The sequence below is a fragment of the Nicotiana tabacum genome, chromosome 10 (assembly GCF_000715075.1).
Source record: "Nicotiana tabacum cultivar K326 chromosome 10, ASM71507v2, whole genome shotgun sequence".
NCBI lineage: Eukaryota > Viridiplantae > Streptophyta > Magnoliopsida > Solanales > Solanaceae > Nicotiana > Nicotiana tabacum.
The window spans coordinates 12,216,694-12,238,302 of NC_134089.1; the positions used below are offsets into that span (position 1 = coordinate 12,216,694).

The 21,609-nt window shown below is 36.0% G+C and overlaps 1 pseudogene; it reads right to left on the reverse strand.

Moving 5' to 3' along the window:
* Positions 1 to 12,996: 12,996 nt before the first annotated feature.
* On the reverse strand, positions 12,997 to 14,889 carry LOC107790722 (KIN17-like protein; annotated as a pseudogene).
* Positions 14,890 to 21,609: the final 6,720 nt, after the last annotated feature.

Here is a 21,609-nt window from a genome sequence, read left to right on the forward strand (position 1 = left end):
GTTCGGGAACAAGACCCCCAAATAGAAAGAGCAACAGCAGCCTCGTATATCGCTGTACATCCACCTCCGTTGACTCATCGGTGATAGTATGGTGGATCTACACCAGGTGGTCTCTAATGGGGACCAATTGTATACGACTGGACCCAGACGCTACCGCCTCGTCCTTCCGGCATGAAACCCGTGAGCATGTGCAGCATATCCCAATATGCCTGCCGCAAATAATATCTCATGGTCGCAGGCAGTAAAACTGGCAAGCCATCAGTGGACAGGCCATATAAAATCTCAGCGTCCTAGAGTGTGATGGTGGCCTCGCCGATGGGCAAATGGAAAGTGTGCGTCTCCGGTCGCCACCGCTCAATCAAGGCCGTGATCAAAGTATAGTCGAGCTATATCCGGCCAATCCTAATAATCCTATATAATCCCATCTCCTCCAGGTAATGGACCATGCGGGGATGTAGAACGCGGGGAGGACTCAAAAACTCCCACAATAGATCCACTCTCCTAGCCTGGAAAGTCTGCGTAAGCAACTGTCCGTCCCATATATACTCGAATCTATGTTGGGGCTGTAGGGCTAATAGATCCAACGTCCGAGGGCCGGGATGTATAGTCGCGTCCATGTCGTCAACTGTAAATTCATATTTTTTAATAACTTAATTGTACAAATTATATATATGGGTTCAGGGCTCGATATTTTGAGGACCAGTGACACCAAACTATCATTAATAATTATGTGTTTTTATTATAATTTAAATTCATATTTTTTAATAATTTAATTGTACAAATTACTAATTATGTACTATCATTAATAATTATGTGTTTTTATTATAATTTAAATTCATATTTTTAATAACTTAATTGTACAAATTATATATATATATATATATATATATATATATATATATATATATATATATATATATATATATATATATATTATGTGTTTTTATTATAATTTAAATTCATATGTTTTAATAACTTGAGGACCAGTGACACCAAACTATCATTAATAATTATGTGTTTTTATTATAATTTAAATTCATATTTTTAATAACTTAATTGTACAAATTATATATATATATATATATATATATATATATGTATATATATATATATATGTGTGTGTGTGTGTGTGTGTGTTTGTGTTTATTATAATTTAAATTCATATTTTTTAATAACTTAATTATACAAATTATATATATATACTTATGGGTTCTATATATATATATATATATATATATATATATATGGATTTTTATACAATTATTAACTTAATTGTACAAAGTTTGCATTTTCAACAACCAGTATAAGATACTTAAACAAAAGGAATTCTAAGCTAAAATACTACACATTACTACGCTACAAAGGCTCTAAATTTTACTACGCCATAAGGGTCTACGTTTTACTACGCTAAAAAAAGTCTAGATTTTACTACGCTAAAAAATAATCTAAACTAATCATAAACAACAAATAAATTTAATTGCAAATAAAATACAAAACGGCATGAAAACACATATATATAAATCAGGATATTAACAGACAAATTTATTTTACTAATTTATATTTTTTTAGAAAACACTAATATTAAATCCGGATAAATTTAACATGCTAGTTTCGAAAAAAAAAATCGAAATAGAACACATACAAATCAAATAATATGCATTATTATAAATGTTTCAACTTAAAATAAATCGAAATACCTCGATTTAGAATTTTCGGAAAGCAAGAAGATTGAAATTTTGACTCCGGAAGTGTGAATCAACAATAACACGAAACTCTACTCGAATGTGGGACCTACGTTCTTCGAGTTTTATGTGTCAGGGGGACCCAAATTTTTTTTTTAAAAAATGGCAGAAACGGGTCTGGGGTGGGGGACCAAGAAGAGAGGGGAGTTAAAATAATGGAGGATGAATCGACGAGGAAGACGGAGGGGATATAAAATATGTATGTATAGCGCCACTATACCTGGCTATACATTAATGATGTAGGTATAGCGCCAGGTATTGTGGTGCTATACATGTGCGTGTCAGATTTTAAAGTATAGCGCCACAATACCTGGCGCTATACATTAACGGTGTCGTTACTGTTACTGTATAGCGCCAGGTATTATGGCGCTATATATAAAAATGTAATTTTTTTTTACCACCTATTTGTATAGTTTGAGTTCAAAGAACTAAAATATTAATTAAGTTGACTATTATATATTAGTACTAAATTATAATTGATTCAAAAAAAAGGACAAAAGTAAAAAAATAAAGCAATTTGCTATTAAATATAAATTACATTGTACTCTAAATAGAAAGGAAGGAAAAGGAGTAGAAAAGGCAAAACAAACATAGAAAGGAGGGGAAAAAGCTGAAAAAGAATAGAAAAGGCTGAAGGTGGGATTCGAACTTGCATCACTTCCAAAATCAGAACTTACATGGCCAATGCAAGCATGCAACCACTTGTCCAATCAATCTCTTTATGTTTAGAGGCACACTTAAAATATTTAATGGGTTCCATATATATATGTATATATATATATATAGGATTTTTGCCAAGGCAAACGGTCCCGTAACTCCTCAACCGACAATGTAGGTCCGCCCTTGCATCTAACCATTTCAGTAATATTACCGCATAAACCGGAGTCTCCACATTGTCTTGTATTATAGGACTTGCATCTGCCTTGTATTATAGGACTTGCAGCTGGGGCGTTTATGCGCCTAGTTGACCCCACATGTGTTTCTGCATATTCATTGCGAGGAATCCAAACCTAAAAAGAATTTCAAACAAGCTCAAACGTAAGATAAGTCAAATTCTTGTACAAAATTACAATGGGTCGACAAACTGGTTTCTTACCATCTTTCTCTAATACATTTCAGGCATAGGTGTCAAGGCAACCTAGAATTAGAGAAGTAAATAAAGCTTGTCAGCAAAGGCAAATGGAATCCGGTTCAATGGATTCAATTAAACTCAGTATTTTTGGTACGGAGCATATACATATACATACATAAATACATATTTTACCCATCAACCTTGTACTCAAATCTCTCTTACACACTTATTAAATATGGGAATAGTGTTACACACCAAAATTTTTAAAAGTGTGTCAATTACACACCTCTTTTGTCATGTGTCACATGCGTGTATTACACATAAAAGAGGCGCGTGAAAACTACAAAATTCATCTGAAATTAGTCTATTTTTCCCTTTTTTAACTATTTTCTTTTCAAATTAAAGAAGAAAAAAATATAACCCATGTCTTCTTCCCCAACCTACACCCCAGTGTCCCCCTTTCGTCTTCTTCCCCAACCTCCATCCTAGTTGTGTCTACCCCTCATATTCGTCTCTCCAACCCCTATGACTAAGAAGAAAAAGAAAAAGAAAAAGAAAAGTGGAGCTATTGGGTCTTGTAAAAATCACCATTATTAACCTTTTGAAAAAGCTTAAAAATTTAATCGGGTCTTGTTGATTTTGGTGTTCCATGACCTAAAAAATTAGTTTGAACTCGTGATTATTGTTGAATAAAAATTTACTTAGGTGATTAATTTTGATAAAATTCAAAAAACACCATTAACAAGTTTGAAGCTTTGGGTTTGAGCTTGAATTTGAAATTTGTATAAAGATTAGTGATGGATGTTGTTAAAACTTGTTAAAAATCGGGCAAAGATTGAATCTATTGTTAGGGAGAAGGTGCTTTTTGTGGAAGGGTTGGTGGTAGTATGGTGGTGGTGGAGAAGATGATGGGGTTGGGGAGATGAGGAGGGGGTGGGGTTTTTTCTTCTCTGTATTTTTTTCTTTAGGAAGATGAGGAGAGGGGGTGGGGCACAGGGTTTTTTTTTCTTCAGTTTTTTTTTCCGATTTATGACACGTGTCAGATGCTGATTGGCTCGTGTAATAGCAATCTTTAAGCTAATCTGGTCAAATACCGAAGTGGTGTGTAATTGACACACTTTTAAAAGTTTTGGTATGTAATATTATTTCCGAGTTTAACAAGTGTGTAAGAGGAATCTGAGTACAAGGTTGATGGGTAAAGTATATATTTTGCGTACATATAAATGTATATATATATATATATATATATATATATATATATATATATATATATATATATATATATATATATATATATACACACACACACACACACACATATATATATAAAAATCCTTACTTGCGAATCATATAGTATTTTCATGCATGTTTTTTCACATATGTCCATTCCCCATTCATGTGGGAGATTGTTGCGTTTTTTCTTTAAAGGGTGTGAATGGGAAATGGAAGAGGCACCTTTTGGATTGCACCTCTCCATATCACACTTCCTTTGTCTATAAATTTAGAGGCTTGGCCTCATTTTTCAGACTTAGAAAATCTTAAAATTTCTTCTCTTTTCTACATTGTTGCATTGTTTTTCAAATAAACAAAGTGTCAAGTGTGATTTGCACCGTTTGTTGAGTTCGCTGAAGTTCTGTAATTTCGATTGCCAGTATTACAGAATAGTTTTTCCGTTCTATTCTGGAAGGAAGTAATCCATAACCTTGGGCAACAGTGAGGGGATTAAATTCCTTAAGGACTCACAAGCAACTTGTGGGCTTGGAAATTATTTTATGTTTTGTTTATTGAACTAACATTTCTTTACTTCTCTGATTTTCTGGTTTCGAGCACAAATTAATAACAAGAACTTAAAGGATGAACCATCAAGTTCAAATTCTAAATCCGCCTCCACTTGTCAGTGTAGAAAACGATTTGTAAACAATGTCATCAGCTTATTGGAAAATATGTATTCTGTACCTCCAGGTCCAGTTTCTCCTATTCACTGGACATGTGACAATATGATCTTTGAGCAAACAGGAGAAGCATACCTGCATGCATGGTTTGTTATAGTAAATCAGAATGCACGCAACATCAAAGGGGCGTTGTGTTACAAGGGGTTCGCCGTTCCATCTGCATCACACATTCCAGATGTATGGTATGACCACAAGGCAAGACAGTGATATTCTTTGTTGTATAAAAGATATACTGTATGAAGTGGTAAGAATCAAGAGGCATCCATGTCATGCTTATCTTCTTAAATCTTTATGGTCCAGATTCTGCCCTTACCTCAAAGCAAACAGGGCAATTGTGGTGCATTACTCTTCCTATACAAATATGTGTTCCTTCATCAAAGGTAAAAGGTCAGATATTCCATAGCTAATCAAACAGAATAAACCTAATAAGAGTTTTTCTTGCTAATTAAGTTTAAATTCAAGGTTAAGCATCTTAATCACCACATCTGTCACATTGAAAGAAATTTTCCTTGCCATTCGTTCTGTTTTCAAATATTTTGAGCTGGAAAACGAAGAAATAACATATCAGACACAATAAATATTGTTAGCGGAAACGTAAAAGAAAGAACACAAAATTTAACATGGTTCGGATCAAAATAATCCTACATCCACCAGAGAACAGTTGTCTTTTTAATATTAACAAAGGAAGGGAGAGTTCCCAATTACGCTTAAGAGAATTTCTCCCTTAACTCTCTACTCACTACAATGTGTTGTATTATTTTTGGGATGGTTTCTACAAATGAAGAAGTGCGTCTATTTATAGAGGTAAAGACCTCCTCTTGATGTCATGGGTGACATCAAAGGAGGAAGTTTCCTGTCATGGGTGACATCAAAGGAGGAAGTTTCCTCCTAGCATTCACACCAACTCTTTCCACCAACTCTTCCAATTGGCATGCCATTGTTGACTAAACATAAACCAACACCTTCAATCTCCACCTTGGTTTGCGTTTCGAGCGTGCGTGTGAACAACTCTGACCAAAACTTCTAAGCTTACTGGGCAACCCCGTTGTAAGAAACAAGAAGAATCAAACCATTGTTGAGCATACCACCTCTACCTAACAATTGTTCTCTTCGGAGTTGCATCAGTTGATGCACACCCCCGCCAAGTCCTTGCAGTGTGCAAACTTAGCTAGTGGGACTATCTTGGTCAACATATCTGCAGCATTATCGTCTATGATAACCTTCACGACCTTGATAGTTCTCTCTTCAACAACATCTCGAATAAAATGAAATCTGACATCAATGTGTTTAGTGCGCTCATGAAATCTCTGATTTTTCATTAGATGAATAGCACTCTGACTATCACATCTAAGAGTTGATTCCAGCTGAACCAAACTCAATTCCGCTACTAAACCTTTCAACCAGATAGCTTCCTTCACCGCCTCCGCTGCTGCCATGTATTCTGCTTCTGTCGTAGACAAAGCGGCAATCGACTGCAGAGTCGACTTCCAACTAACGACACTGCCAACGAGGGTAAAGATGTATCCAGTTGTGGACCTTCTTCTGTCAAGATCTCCTGCATAGTCAGAATCTACATAACCGAGAATTGAAATACCTCCACCACTTTTTCGAAAGGTCAGACCAACACCAGAAGCTCCTTTGAGATATCTCAATATCCACTTGACAGCTTCCCAATGCCTCTTTCCTGGGCTGGACATGTATCTACTTACCACACTTACAGATTGAGCAATATCTGGACGTGTGCATACCATAGCATACATAATGCTACCAACTGCATTGGCATAAGGAATCTTTGACATATGCTCCACCTCATCCTCGGACTGAGGCATTTGTAACTCTGAAAGTTTAAAATGAGGAGCTAATGGTGTACTTACAGGCTTGCACGTATGCATATTGAATCTCTTGAGAACCCTTTCAATATACCTCTTCTAAGAAAGATGTACAACATCGTCTTCTCTTGAAATCTCCATACCAAGGATTTTCTTTGCAACTCCTAAATCCTTTATGTCAAATTCCTTACTCAACAGTTTCTTCAAAGCATTTATCTCTGTAATGTTGTTAGCAGCAATAAGCATATCATCAACATACAACAGTAAATAAATCATTGAGTTACCAGACATCTTCTTGTGATACACACAGCTATCAAATGCACTCCTTGAGAATTCATGTGTAGTCATGAATGCATCAAACCTCTTGTACCACTGTCTAGGGGATTGCTTCAAATCATACAAAGACTTCTTTAGTTGGCATACGTGATCTTCTTTTCCCTCAGCTAGGAAACCTTCAGGCTGATCCATATAGATTGTCTCTTCTAGATCACCGTGTAAGAAAGCAGTTTTGACATCAAGCTGTTGAAGCTCCAAGTCAAATTGGGCAACCAATGCTAGTAGCACGCGAATTGAGCTATGCTTCACGACTGGAGAGAAAATCTCATTGTAGTCAATTCCCTCCTTCTGACTGAATCCTTTTGCAACCAATCTCGCCTTGAACCTAGCATCTTCCACTTAAGGAATTCCCTCTTTCTTTCGGTAGACCCACTTGCATCCAACTGTCCTCTTCCCCTTTTGTCTTTTCACTAAGACCCATGTCTGATTCTTGTGAAGAGACTTCATCTCTTCAGTCATGACTAACCGTCATTGTACAACATCCTTGTAAGAAGTTGCTTCAATATACGAGGAGGGCTCTAGATCCTTAATCTCTTCTTGTGCAGCTACGAACGCATATGCAATCAAGTTTGCTTGATCTATAAGGCGTTCCGGTTCTCGTGTTTGCCTCTTCTCCCTCCCCTTTGCAATTGTGTATGGTTCATTGACAGCAAGTTCTTCAAGGTCTACATCTTCTGACTCATCTTTAACCTGAGTCTCTTGATCCTCTTCCTTGGCAAGCTCCACTGGAAGCTCCACCTGCTCGTCGTTCTTGTTTCCTGAAAACTCCACGGAAACTTTACGGGGATCAAGTATAGAGGATTCATCAAATGTGACATCTCTACTAACTATAAATTTGAGTAAAGACAAACACCAAAGTTTGTACCCTTTTACTCCATCCACATACCCTACGAATATGGCCTTCTTAGCCCTTGGTTCAAGCTTTCCTTCATTAATGTGATAATAAGCTGGACACCCAAATACTCGTAAGTATGAATAGTTAGAGGGTTCACCTGACTATACCTCATTTAGAGTCTTAAAGTCAATTGCCGATGCTGGAGATCGATTGACAATATGAGCAGCAGTGTGAACTATTTCAGCCCAAAATACTTTGGACATTTTGGCTTGTAGGAGCATACAACGAGCCTTTTGAAGAAGAGTTCTGTTCATTCTCTCGGCAACTCCATTCTGCTGTGGGGTATGCCTGACAGTCCTATGTCTTGAGATCCCATGAACCTTGCAGAATTCATTAAACTCTTCATTGCAAAACTCCAAGCCATTGTTTGTGCGAAGATACTTGATTTTCCGCTCCATTTGATTTTCAACCAAAATCTTTCACTCTTTAAATGCTTCAAAAGCATCACTTTTTGCCTTCAAAAATGCACCCAAACCTTTCGTGAGAAATCATCAATAAAAGTGAGAAGATACCTCTTTTTGCCCTTCGATGGAAGTTTAGAGGGACCCCATAAATCTGAATGGATGTAGTCTAGCACTCCTCTTGTCTTGTGTTTGTCAGTGCTGAAGCTGACCTTCTTTTGCTTCCCTAGAACGCAGTGCTCACAGAAGTCAAGTGTGCTGATCTTCTCACCTTCCAAAAGGTTACGATTGCTCAACATCTCCAGTTCACGTGCGCTCATATGACCCAGTCTCATGTGCCATAGTCTTGCCTTGTCATCATTAGATAACTGCACTGTAGATGCATTTGCAGAGCCAACAATGGTGCTTCCGGCCAATGTGTAAAGGTCGTTCTCCAGCTTGCCTTTCAGCAAGACTAAAGAACCTTTAGTCACCTTTATAGTTCCTGCTTCACTCATGTACCTGTAGCCTTGTTCATCCAGAGTACTCAGGGAGATCAAATTCTTCTTCAGATCAGGAACATGACGGACTTGTGTAATAGTCCTCACGACTCCATCATGGCAGCGAACCCGAACTGAGCCAATGCCAACTATTGCACAAGTTGCATTATTGCCCATTACTATGGTTCCTCCATTTTTCTCATAGCTGCTAAACCAGTCTTTTCGGAACGTCATATACAGAGTGCAAGCAGAGTCTAACACCCATTTGTTTCCATAACTACTATTATTATTACACGATGTTGTTAGTACATAATCATTATCAAAATCATGTACCTGTTCAACTCTGGATGCACTCATCTTTTCCTTGGACTTTGACATTGGGCAGTCTCGTTCAAAGTGCCCCTTCTTGCCACAACCCCAACACTCTGTATTCTTCTTGTTCACACGAGACTTTGATCTGTGCTTTGATTTGCTCTTTCCTTGTTGGCTAGTCTGACCTCTCACAAAGAGCCCACTTGCCTGGTCATCTCTATCTCCTTCAATGTGCCTCCGCACATCACTAGAGTTAAGTGTCTGCCGCACTTGCTCAAGCTTGATATGCTCCTTGAAGTCAATGAAAATAGCAAAGCACATGCAAGCGTCTCCTCCTCCTTTTTAATTCCGGCAATCTGTAAGTCCATGACAAGTTTATTGAACGCATCTAAATGATCTTGTAACGAAGTACCTGACCCCATCTTAAATGTGTGAAGACGCCGTTGTAACAACATCCTTGTTGTCACTGATCAGTCTTGGTATAGCCCTTCTAGCTTTTTCCATAACTGTTTGGCCGTCTCTTCGGTACCCGTACTCACTTTACAAAGCACGTTAGGTGCAAGGGATAGTTGGATTGCACTCAATGCATCCCCTTCAATCTTCTCCTTGTCGGGAGCATATATATCTTTAGGATACTTTCCGTCAATAGCATGGATTGAACCTTCCCTCCGCAGTAATGCCATCATCTGGATCTTCCAGATATTGAAGTTGTTGCGTCCACTGAATCTATCAATTTCAAATTTCATGGAACTCATCTTTGTTTGTTCTTCCTCCTTGGATCGTTAAAGAATCATGTTGCTCTGATACCAATTGTTAGCGGAAACGTAAAAGAAAGAACACAAGATTTAACGTGGTTCGGATCAAAATAATCCTACATCCACCAGAGAACAGTTGTCTTTTTAATATTAACAAAGGAAGGGAGAGTTCCCAATTACGCTTAAGAGAATTTCTCCCTTAACTCTCTACTCACTACAATGTGTTGTATTATTTTTGGGATGGTTTCTACAAATGAAGAAGTGCGTCTATTTATAGAGGTAAAGACCTCCTCTTGATGTCATGGGTGACATCAAAGGAGGAAGTTTCCTCCTAGCATCCACACCAACTCTTTCCACCAACTCTTCCAATTGGCATGCCATTGTTGACTAAACATAAACCAACACCTTCAAATATCATACGGAAAAGATAAGAGACATGTGAGGACCAACTAATGTAAGCAATTGAAATGCTGCTGGTGAAGAAAACTGATAGTCTAGAGAAAGCAACACTTTATTCATCTGAAACACAGTTTGGCAGCTTTGATGGGCTGGGATTAACAGTTTGAGAGGATCGCATAGTAGAATGACTAATTCCACGTTGTTATCAAGTCTTTTTACCTATTAATGTTGTGCAGGAATAGAAAGACGAGATATCAGAACACTAGAAAACACTGAATCACTTGTAATCCATCCATCTATAATCAACCACAAGCAAATGCTGGCTACACATCTACTCGTTGACGGAACATTACTTAGTATTCAAAGCTCCTTCCAAAGAGAGATTGCTGTCACCCATTTTATGACCACTGACCTAGCCTATGTCACAGATGTTTTTGACGTTGTTCATACGAACGGGGTAATTTAGGAAAATGCATTTAAGAACTGATAATAATGTACAGTGTGAAAAGATATTAACCTGCAGATTCCACATTTATCAGTGGTATTGGTTCTTCGCAACCTAAAGATACAAATCATCTTGTTTAAGCATGGTATAAATATGGAGCCAACAACATAATATTATTAGTAGAATTATCTAAGAGTAGGGGTGGCAAAATGGTTCAAAGAAAACAGTTAATCACCCATATTATCCACTAAAAATGGGTTGGATAATGAACTTTTTAAAAACGGGTCAAATATGGATAAGAATCATATTATCCATTTAGAAAATGGATAACCAATGAGTAACCAATGGATCTAATTTTTACATTTGTAAAGCCTCAAATTGGGGGTTCCTTAAGTTAGAGAGACTAAGAATTCTCCCAAAAGTGATCATATACAAGAAGTCATGGATAATATGAGTAACCCATATTATCCGCCGATTAACCCGTTTTTAATTTGCATTAAATATGGGTCGGGTCGGATAATTGATCTGTTTTTTCATTGCTCGTTTTCAACCCAAACCATATACAACCCGATCCGACCCACCCGTTTGCTACTCCTATACTAAGAGACTTACATCATCATCAAAGAAGTTGCATTTTGAGAAAAAGTAATTCCCATGCAAACCCCACACCGAATGCATGTTTGTTGAAGCTGAAGGACAATCAGAAACAAAAAGCAAGTTTTACCTCAGCTTCACAAATATAAAAACTTGAATTGAGTCATTAACAATTGAGGAAACTCACATCCTGTTCAGTATTACACAATGAGCAAATAACCTGAAAGACATACAGAGCAGCACACCAAATTCAGTCAACAACAAATGTATGACAAACAAGAAATCTTAATGAAGTATAATCATTCTCACCATCAAAAAGGGCAGTCCGGTGCACTAAGCTCCCGCTATGCGCGGGGTCCGAGAAAGGGCCGGACCACAAGGGTCTATAGTACGCAGTCTTACCCTGCATTTCTGCAAGAGGTTGTTTCCACGGCTTGAACCTGTGACCTCCTGGTCACATGACAGCAACTTTACCAGTTATGCCAAGGCTCCCTTTCTACTCTCACCATCACTAACTCAATATATACTCAAGCTATCGATCAACTATGCCTCAGTCCAGAACGAAAACGATAGAAAGAAACTTAAACAACAGACATAAACATAAATTTGTAAGTAAGAAAGAAAGAGATATTAAGTACAAAAGATTAACAAGCAACCAGAAAAATGCTCCAAACTTGTTTTTCTCTGTTTGATCAACATAAACTGATAAATGAAATAGCTCAGAAGAAGCATAATCCCTACCAAGAAGAAAAAAGAAAAAGAAACAAAATTACAAAACTTATGTGCTCAATAGAGCTCCCTGTAACTAAAAAGTTCCACATTTTCACACTAGAATAGCTTCTGCAAGAATTACACATAACATAACCTAAATCACTCTCTTCTAAAGAAATGGGGTAACCTACTTTAAGAGACCAAGCATAACTAAAGAATCTTTATACAACAAAAGGAGGATAACATTGAAAACTAACCTTTTTACATCATGGGGAGGAATATCGTACCATTTGAGTGGATCAACTTCTAAAGAATTTTTTTTCCATATATGGACAAGGATTGGTAAAGCTACAAATAATTCTCACGAAAAGATTAAACCAAAATATTTAACTGAAAAGGAAAGGTTTCTACCTATGAAGCCCTTGTCTAATCTCCTCCTCCAACAAATTTTGAGCCAAATCCGTTCGATGTCTTTGTCCTTCCTTTTCTGCTACCAACAAAGCTTCCTCTTAAAGAAGCTCATCACATGTAGCTTTTAATCTCTTTACTTCATTAACTAGATTCTTGATCTCCTCTCTTCAAGCTCCTCTAGTCTTTTTTTGCAGTTGGACATCAGATTGAAGAATGGATGAACAGCGTCCTTTAAATATAAGATATAGCTAAACTTGGAGATGTGAAACAACAACACTACTTTCTCAGAAGTACCAGATCAACAATCATATAAGCATCGCGTGGTGGCATCACAAATGATTGACTACTTATCAAAACAAAAGCACACAAAAATAAAAGGAAGAAGCAGTAAAGAAAAATTTGAGACAGTCATCACTTTTGAAGAAACCAGCATTAGCAATGATGTATAACTGACACCTATCCAAGTTGTCTTGCAAAGTACAAGAAGGAGAAATTGGAATTCATATATTGGAAGAGAAACAAAGCCATTGTTATCTTGTAAAGCTATAAAAGCTCACCAACAAGTTCTCTTTTGAGAACTGGTAAGTGTTAGTGTTACTGATGTTAAAGAAACCAGCAATAAGAAAGTACTGCAATTACATCCAAAAAGTAAGCAAAAGAGACTAAAAAAAAAAGTAAAACCTTGACTATCTATACAAAAGATTCAATGAACTGTAACGCGGTTTCACTATCGACAATCCATTCCAGCTTATACCAACAAGAAATCAGCACAAAAGAATCAGATTTAATCTTCAGAATTGAGTTCTCTTTGCAACAGTAGCTTAACTAATATTAGTCCTATGGAATCCTCTATCCCTATTATTGAGCCAATTTGGATATATCTTCATAAGCAATAGCCTTGAGAATCTTTCTATCATATACTCCCCTCTCAATTTGTACTTTAGCACAAAAGTTGTCTGTATCAATTGCTAACAGCTTGGCATTTGATCCATCATATGCACCATTAACTACTCTCACAAGACCTCCAACTTGGGGAATTACAGTCTCAAGCTCTTCTTGATCCACCATTAGAACATGCTTATAATCAAGCATCTCAATCTCTGCAACGTACTTATCAATAACCTTGCAAACAACACCCTTTTGCTTATAGTACCCCTTGTCAGCCAAAGCCTTACTCAATACCTTCACGATTATCCCCTCACATAACCAATAACCTTTTCTATTACTCCGATCCTTTGCTTGCTCTTCCTCTCTCATTAAGGCATACAACACTGATCCACCTTTACCATTCTTACCAGTTATTTCACTGTTCTTGTTACCTTTTTTGCTCATCTCATTATCTAACTCATCAGACACGAATATTGAGCTTTCCGATCTATCTTTCATAGCAGATTTTGAATATGAGCCCAATTGTAACATGATTTTCTGATTAGTCTCTAATTTCTTCAAGGGTTTAGACTGCAACTCCAGTTGCTTCTCAGAACATTCCATATCTCCTGCAGCCATCAACTGTTCTGCACGCTCTTTTTGCTTCTCTTATCTCCTTTTCCTGCTTCTCTTCATCTGCTAGGTTGGCCCTGATTCTCTTTTTTTTCATTGTTTCCTCGAAGAGTGCATTAAATTCTCTATCAACATAGGTAATAAACCACCCTTTCGGGGTCTCTTCAACTTTACACTTACCAGTTCTTCCCAAGTACTTCACAAACTCAGTTAACGTTGCCCATTGAGTGGAATTCATATGGACATGGTGACGATCAGCGATATACTCATTGTACACAACCGTTGCAGCAACACGACTAGAGCGGTGATTGCGCTTCATATGCTCAAGGAATAAGCTCTCGAACTCCTCGGAGTAGCCACTAACAATGCGATTAGGGTTTTGACCAAAGATTTCCATTTGACGCTTATGGGACTCACTCATGCAGTGGCACTTGAATCCATTTTCATCTCGACACTGCTTCTGGCACATCTGGCAGTACCAGCGTAGCTTCTGCAGTCCCTTTGCTTTTACTCTGTTGGCAATTGCCTTTGGGGTCAAGAAATCATTTTTCCCCATTCTGAACAGGGGGCTTCTTAACAATTAGCTGAAAAAATACACCAAAAAATCGCATCATTTAAAATTATAGTTGCAGATATAAGATACATGAACAATATAAAACCAGCACATTTCGAAACCATTAAAGAACTCTTACTATGAAAGATTTTATCTCTTAAATGAAAGTAAAATTTGTATTTAACAGCTTTGCAAAAAAATTATGAAAGGGTTACCTCTAGAACACAAATCGCAACAACAACAACAACAACATTCTCAAAAATAAGGTAAACAGAAACATAATTCACAAAATTTATAACACACTAGTATTCGCAATAAATTGAATCAAACATTCGAAAAAGAAAGAAACTGGTTGTAAGAGTGTTACCAGGATTAGGGTTTCAATGAATTGCTTCAATTCAAAACTGGGTCTTTGGAACGAAAACTTCAAATTTAAGGAAAGGACGAACAGTAATTGGGTTTTGTTATAAATATATTATATTATGGATGTTCATTTAGTAAGCTTCCTGAACAAGTTTTTCCATATGGTACTCCACCGTAAATATATTTATTTATTTAAGTACTCTATTGGAAATAAGCTTCGTAACGAAGGTTATCACTTCGATACACGGTTATGGATAAACATTACCCCGGTAGAAGATTATTTATACCGGGTATAATAAGCTTATCCTTTCAGTACCTAGTTATAGATAAACATTACCTCGGTAGAAGATTATCCATACCGGGTATAATAAGTTTATCCTTTCAGTACCCAGTTATGGATAAACATTACCCCGGTAGAAGATTATTCATACCGGGTATAATAAGTTTATCCTTTCAGTACCCAGTTATGGATAAATATTATCCCGGTAGAAGATTATCCATACCGGGTATAATAAGTTTATCCTTTCAGTACTCAGTTATGGATAAACATTGCTCTCAGTAGAAGATTATCCATATCTGGTATAGTAGCAGCTTACACAGCAGCTTCCTTTCTTCTATAAATAGAAGAGATTTCAGTTCATTATGGACTTCAATTTGAATTCGAATAATATATCAGTTTCTCTCTATACTTGTCTTTACTTTATAGTCTTTATTTTATAACACGTTATCAGCACGAGACTCTGTCATCTCGAGCAAATATTTTGAAAGTATCTGAGGTAAGAACTTTCTTTTCCTAGATAATGTCAAATCTTTCTAAACTTGAATTTGTAGCTCTGGATATATCGGGCAAAAGTTACATGTCTTGGGTGCTTGATGCTGAAATTCATCTTGATGCGATGGGTCTGACAGATACCATCAAAGACAAAAATCAGGCATCAGACCAAGACCGTGCCAAAGCAATGATATCCTACGCCATCACCTTGATGAGGGCCTGAAAATGGAATATCTTACTGTTAAAGATCCAGTCATATTGTGGAATAATTTGAAAGATAGATATGACCACCTGAAGATGGTCGTTCTTTCACAGGCATGATATGATTGGACTCATCTAAGGCTACAAGATTTTAAATCTATCAGTGAATATAATTTTGCTATGTTCAGAATTATTTCCCGATTGAAGTTATGTGGTGATAATATTACTGATCATGATATGTTGGAGAAAACTTTCACCATTTTTCATGCCTCGAATATGCTCATGTAGCAGCAATATCGAGAGATGGGATTTAAAAAGTATTCTGAACTTATCTCACATCTTCTTATAGCCGAGCAACATAATGGGCTATTAATGAAAAATCATGAAAGCCGACCTACTGGTTCTTGTCCATTCCCTGAAGTGAATGAGACAAACTTCCACCATGCTAAACGTGGAAAAGGTCGTGGCCCCAGTCGTGGTCATGGTCGTGGTCGGGAAAGAAACTCTAATCATGGTAATAATAATGCACCAAAGAACACTCCTCACCACCAGCAGTGGAAAAGGAAGGAACAAAAGCATGAAGCGGTGCAAGCACCAAATGCAGAAAATGCATGCTATAGATGTGGAGAAAAAGGGCACTGGTCACGTACCTGTCGTACGCCAAAGCACCTGGTTGAGCTTTATCAAGCCTCCCTAAAGAAGACAGAGAAAAATGTTGAAGCAAATTTTATTTCTGAAGATAATTTAGACTTCATGCATTTGGATGTAACTGATTACCTTGTACTCCCAGAAGGAGAAACAAGTTATGTAATCGGTGGTGAATCTGTAGAAATGTAAATATTTTAATTTTTGTTATTTGTAATAGATAGTATGGTTATGTAATTGTTGTACATAAAGAAAAATTATGATTTGATAATGATATTTACTATAATATATCTTGTTTATGTCATTTTGAAGAATATGGATAACATTATTAGATCAACTTAAACTCTAGCAAAGTTTGCAAAAAATATACAACCACAAGAAGTGGTTATATTTCGTATATCTCATTGTAATTATATTTTGTTAACTACCAGAAGTGGTATATGCCTATGATCACCAGAAGTGATAATTTAGGCTTTCTATGATTACAATTGAAGATAAGCTACATAAATATTCTTTATATTGAATGCACGTCTCGATTTGTTCCTGAAGTAGTAAATATTTTAAAAGAGGTTGAGGCATCACAATTTGATGTGATTAATGCGCATTCAGATAATTATGTTCGATTTCTTGAAGGATGAGAACTTTTGATAATATTAATCCATTCCCTGAAGTGAATGTGACAATACTAATAAGTCGGGTAAATATGAACGCGCTCTTGATGTGAATACATTACAATTCACCTCCAGAAAAGTTAATATAATTGAGAGAATATATACTCAATATTTCGTATTTTAAATTTGCTCCTGAAGAAGTAACACAATTGAAATTGCCTCCTGAAGTGGAAAAATATTATGAAGAGGAGTTTTCGTGTGCTTAAACAATTATTTTACATTGTTTATTTGATTGTGATTTTCTCTCATGACACCAGCAGTGTCTGAGCAATATTTGATAGTACAAAATGTATCAACAACTCATGAAGAGCTAAATGTTTGCCTAAAGAATACATGACACCAGTAGTATCAGATAAATATTAGATTGTGGATAATAAATGAAGGCTCTCGAAGAGCTTATATACAAATATGTCATTCATATTATATGATTATGGTCAAAACATATGTTGTAGTAAACGTGAAGTTTACTAATACAAATGGCTATCATATTGAGACTACAAACGATTGGAAGATTGATAATCTTCATGTTTCCACAATCATAGGGGGTAAAATAATATGTATGTGAGAAGTTACCTGCCTTATTCTTTAATTTGTACTATATCATGTATCACAGTAAACCAGAAGTTTACTAAAGCAAAAGTTTATGCCATAGTAAACCAAAAGTTTACTAAGAGATAGCATATGACATGATAAACTTGAAGTTTTCATTTGCCATTTTTAAATGAGCTATTTGAGAATTCAGATAAGCATATACTAAAGAACTAGAAGATTCTTCAGGAATTCTCATGTGTTGCTTGTTCTCATAATGAATTGATTATACCAGCTAAAGTTGGGACTAAGACCCCTGATTCTGAAATATATAAAAGGTGAATATGGGTCTGTTCACCTATCATGTGAACCACTTATAGGTGCATATATGAGATGGTTACATGTGTAATTATTGTCAACCTACAGTTTGGCATTTGGAATTGTTTTTCTCGATTAAGAGCATAATTTTCATATTATGAAATCAAGACAGTTCATCTTGATAATGCTGGTTTATATCCAAGCTGGTTTAGCATTGAATACCTCCTATTAATGGCTAAACCATTGCTTATGAGAACAAAGCTTCATGTGTTGGTCTAAGATTTTCTAAATTGCATATAGCAACACTTGTATGCATCAGATCAACAATATATGATAAGTCCTCCCATCACAATTGGTTTAGGATCAGAAACCAAATATTTTTACTATCTTTTGTTGCGTGGTATATGATTAATTTCTCTACCATAATACACAAAGATATGTTTTCCAAAGATGATTGGGGATATATGTTAGTTTTTCTAACATTTGGGGGATGGAATAAACAGTTGAAAAATATGCTATATGAATCGAATTATCATGATCCTCACTTAAAAGATAATTCAAGTTGAATGCCAGAAGCATTTGCTGATCCAAAATTAAATATCATATTTCAGCTGCAAATGCTCCTATTAAAATTAAAGTCCCTGAAGGATAGAGTTTATTGTACGCATGAAGCGTGGTAGACCAATCGGTTCCAAAGGTAACAATCCTTGAAAAATAGTAGGAGCTAATGATCAAAATGAGGAGGAAATAAGCTCTAGAAGAGCCCACGACATAACATTTCATGAAACTCCCGAAAAAGTTCAGGTACCTGAAAATAAAGAAAGTGATGAGATCTCCATAAGTTATATCGCTTCCGAACTGACACAAAATGATCGTCGATGATATATTTAATACAATATTGTGCACAATATTGTAAAATATTGTGAGGATCGGACTAGCAGTCCAGACACTTGAAGATGTCATACCATTTAGATACAAGTCTTAACCTATATGACTTATTTGGCTAAATCTATATGAAGATCCTTGAAGGATTGAAAATGCCTGAATCATATAATTCAAACTCTTGAGAAATGTACTCGATCAAATTATAAAGATCTTTGTACGGTTTAAAGCAATCTGTGCGCGTGTGGTATAATCACCTCAATAAATATTTGCTGAAAGAAAGTTACATAAATTATGTTATTTGTCCGTGTATTTTTATAAAGAAAATGTCATCAAAATTTGTTACACTTGCTGTTTATGTTGGTGACATAAATCTTATTGGAACTCCGGAAGAGCTCCAAGAGGGTCTTAAAAATACTTTTACATGGACAAAGTGTACCCATTAAGTACACCAATGAATATTCAATCACTTGAAGTGAATAAGGATCCGTTCCAACCTCTAGAAGAGGATGAGGAGCTCCTTGGTCCTGAAATACTCTATCTCGGTGTAGATGGTGCACTTATTTATCTTGCTAATGCTAACAAAAGTGGTGCAGATCGTATTGGTAATGCAGATGCATGTTATTTATCCGATACCCATAAAGCTCGATTTCAAACCGGCAAGCAGGGAGTGCATATGATTGAGATCAGTGATTCATTCGAGAAACATGTGGGTTGGAATGTGATAAAAGACCCACAATATTATACGGAGACAATATTTCATGCATAGCACTATTAAAGGGAGGATTTATAAAAGGATATAGAACGAAGAACATTTCACCAGAATTATTCTACATATATGATCTTCAGGAAAAATGTGATATTGATGTGCATCAAATTAGTTCAAGTGACAATCCAGCAGATTGTCTTTACCAACATCAATTTTTGAGAATATGGTATACAAGATTTGAATGCGGAGACTCAAATATTTGAAATAAGGTTTTCTTCAGGGGGAGTAAAATGCGCGTTGTACTCTTTTTCCCTTACTAAGGTTTTCCCACAGGGTTTTTCTTATAAGGTTTTTAATGAGGCAGCCAGCAATGCGTATTACTAAATATGTGTACTCTTTTTCCTTCACTAGGATTTTTTTTCACGTGGGTTTTCCTAGTAAGGTTTTAATGAGGCGCATTATCTTTTAATGAACATCCAAGGGGGAGTGTTATAAATATATTATATTATGAATGTTCATTTAGTATTCCGTTGTAAATAAGCTTCCTGAAGAAGCTTATCCATATGGGACTCCACCGTAAATATGTTTATCTATTTAAGTACTCTATTGGAAATAAGCTTCCTGAAGAAGCTTATCACTTCGATACCCGGTTATGGATAAACATTACCCCCGGTAGAAGATTATTCATACCGGGTATAATAAGCTTATCCTTTCAGTACCCAGTTATGGATAAATATTATCCCCGGTAGAAGATTATCCATACCGGGTATAATAAGTTTATCTTTTCAGTACCCAGTTATGGATAAACATTACCCCCGGTAGAAGATTATCCATATCGAGTATAATAAACTTATCCTTTTAGTACCCAGTTATGGATAAATATTATCCCCGGTAGAAGATTATCCATACCGGGTATAATAAGTTTATCCTTTCAGTACCCAGTTATGGATAAACATTGCTCTCAGTAGAAAATTATCCATATCTGGTATAATAGCAGCTTACACAACAACTTCTTTTCTTCTATAAATAGAAGAGATTTCAGTTTATTATGGACATCAGTTTGAATTCGAATAATATATCAGTTTCTCTCTATACTTGTCTTTTACTTTATAGTCTTTATTTTATAATAGGTTTGTATATTGTGTTGCATGGGGTTGGTTTGCAACTTGTATGTGCCTTTGCTTTTGCAATTTGGTACCACAATTCATCAAATTACAAATTTGGTCATTCTCTTATTTCCATGGTAATACGTAACAGCTAGCATTTACTCGTAGGAGTCGTTTGGTTATGGGATAAGAATATTAGCCCCAATATAAAATTTGGAATTATACTTATTTTACATTTAAGTGTGAGTATTAACTAACATCCATATAAATTCATACCACAATGGTGGTATTAACTATCTCATATAACAAGTGAGATATATGATCTCATGGTATATTCCACTTGCATCTATACTCATTTTTTGGGTCACGTTTTAACTTGTGTCCGCTTTGCAAAAAAAAATTGTAAACGTACTCACGTTTTCGCGTAACTTCAACATACGGGGCTGAAGTAGCAAAGACAATCATGCAAAACTTCATCATTCTAGTAGACGGGACTGAAGTAGCAAGTGTGCTAAACCAAGTGTACTGAAGTTTTTGTTTGTAATTGCTGAACTTAAGCATAGTAGCTGAAATTTTATTCTCTATTTGCTGAAGTTTTTATTTGTAATTGCTGAAATTTTTATTTTTGTAAGTGGATTTGTTTTCTAACTTGCGAACTTTAGCTCTAGAGCTGAAGTTTTTGTTTTTGTAACTGGTGAACTTCAGCTCTAGAGCTGAAGTTTTTGTTTTGTAACTGGCGAACTTCAACTCTAGAGCTCTAGGGGTCATGTTGTACCCACACGAAATAACTTAAAGCAACGTTAACAGGAACCAAGAAATATCAACACATTACCAATCCAATCGACAACTGAAATCTCCAATTTCCGCCAGACCCAATTCACCAAACAATAATATAAAATTAATAATTAATTTCTCTTGTCCCATTTTCGCATCAAAATTGTGCATAAAAATTCAAGTTGCAAAACTAAGATAGAACCTTTACAGCTGAGGGTGTCGGCGAAAAGGAAAAAATAATTGAAAATTTATAG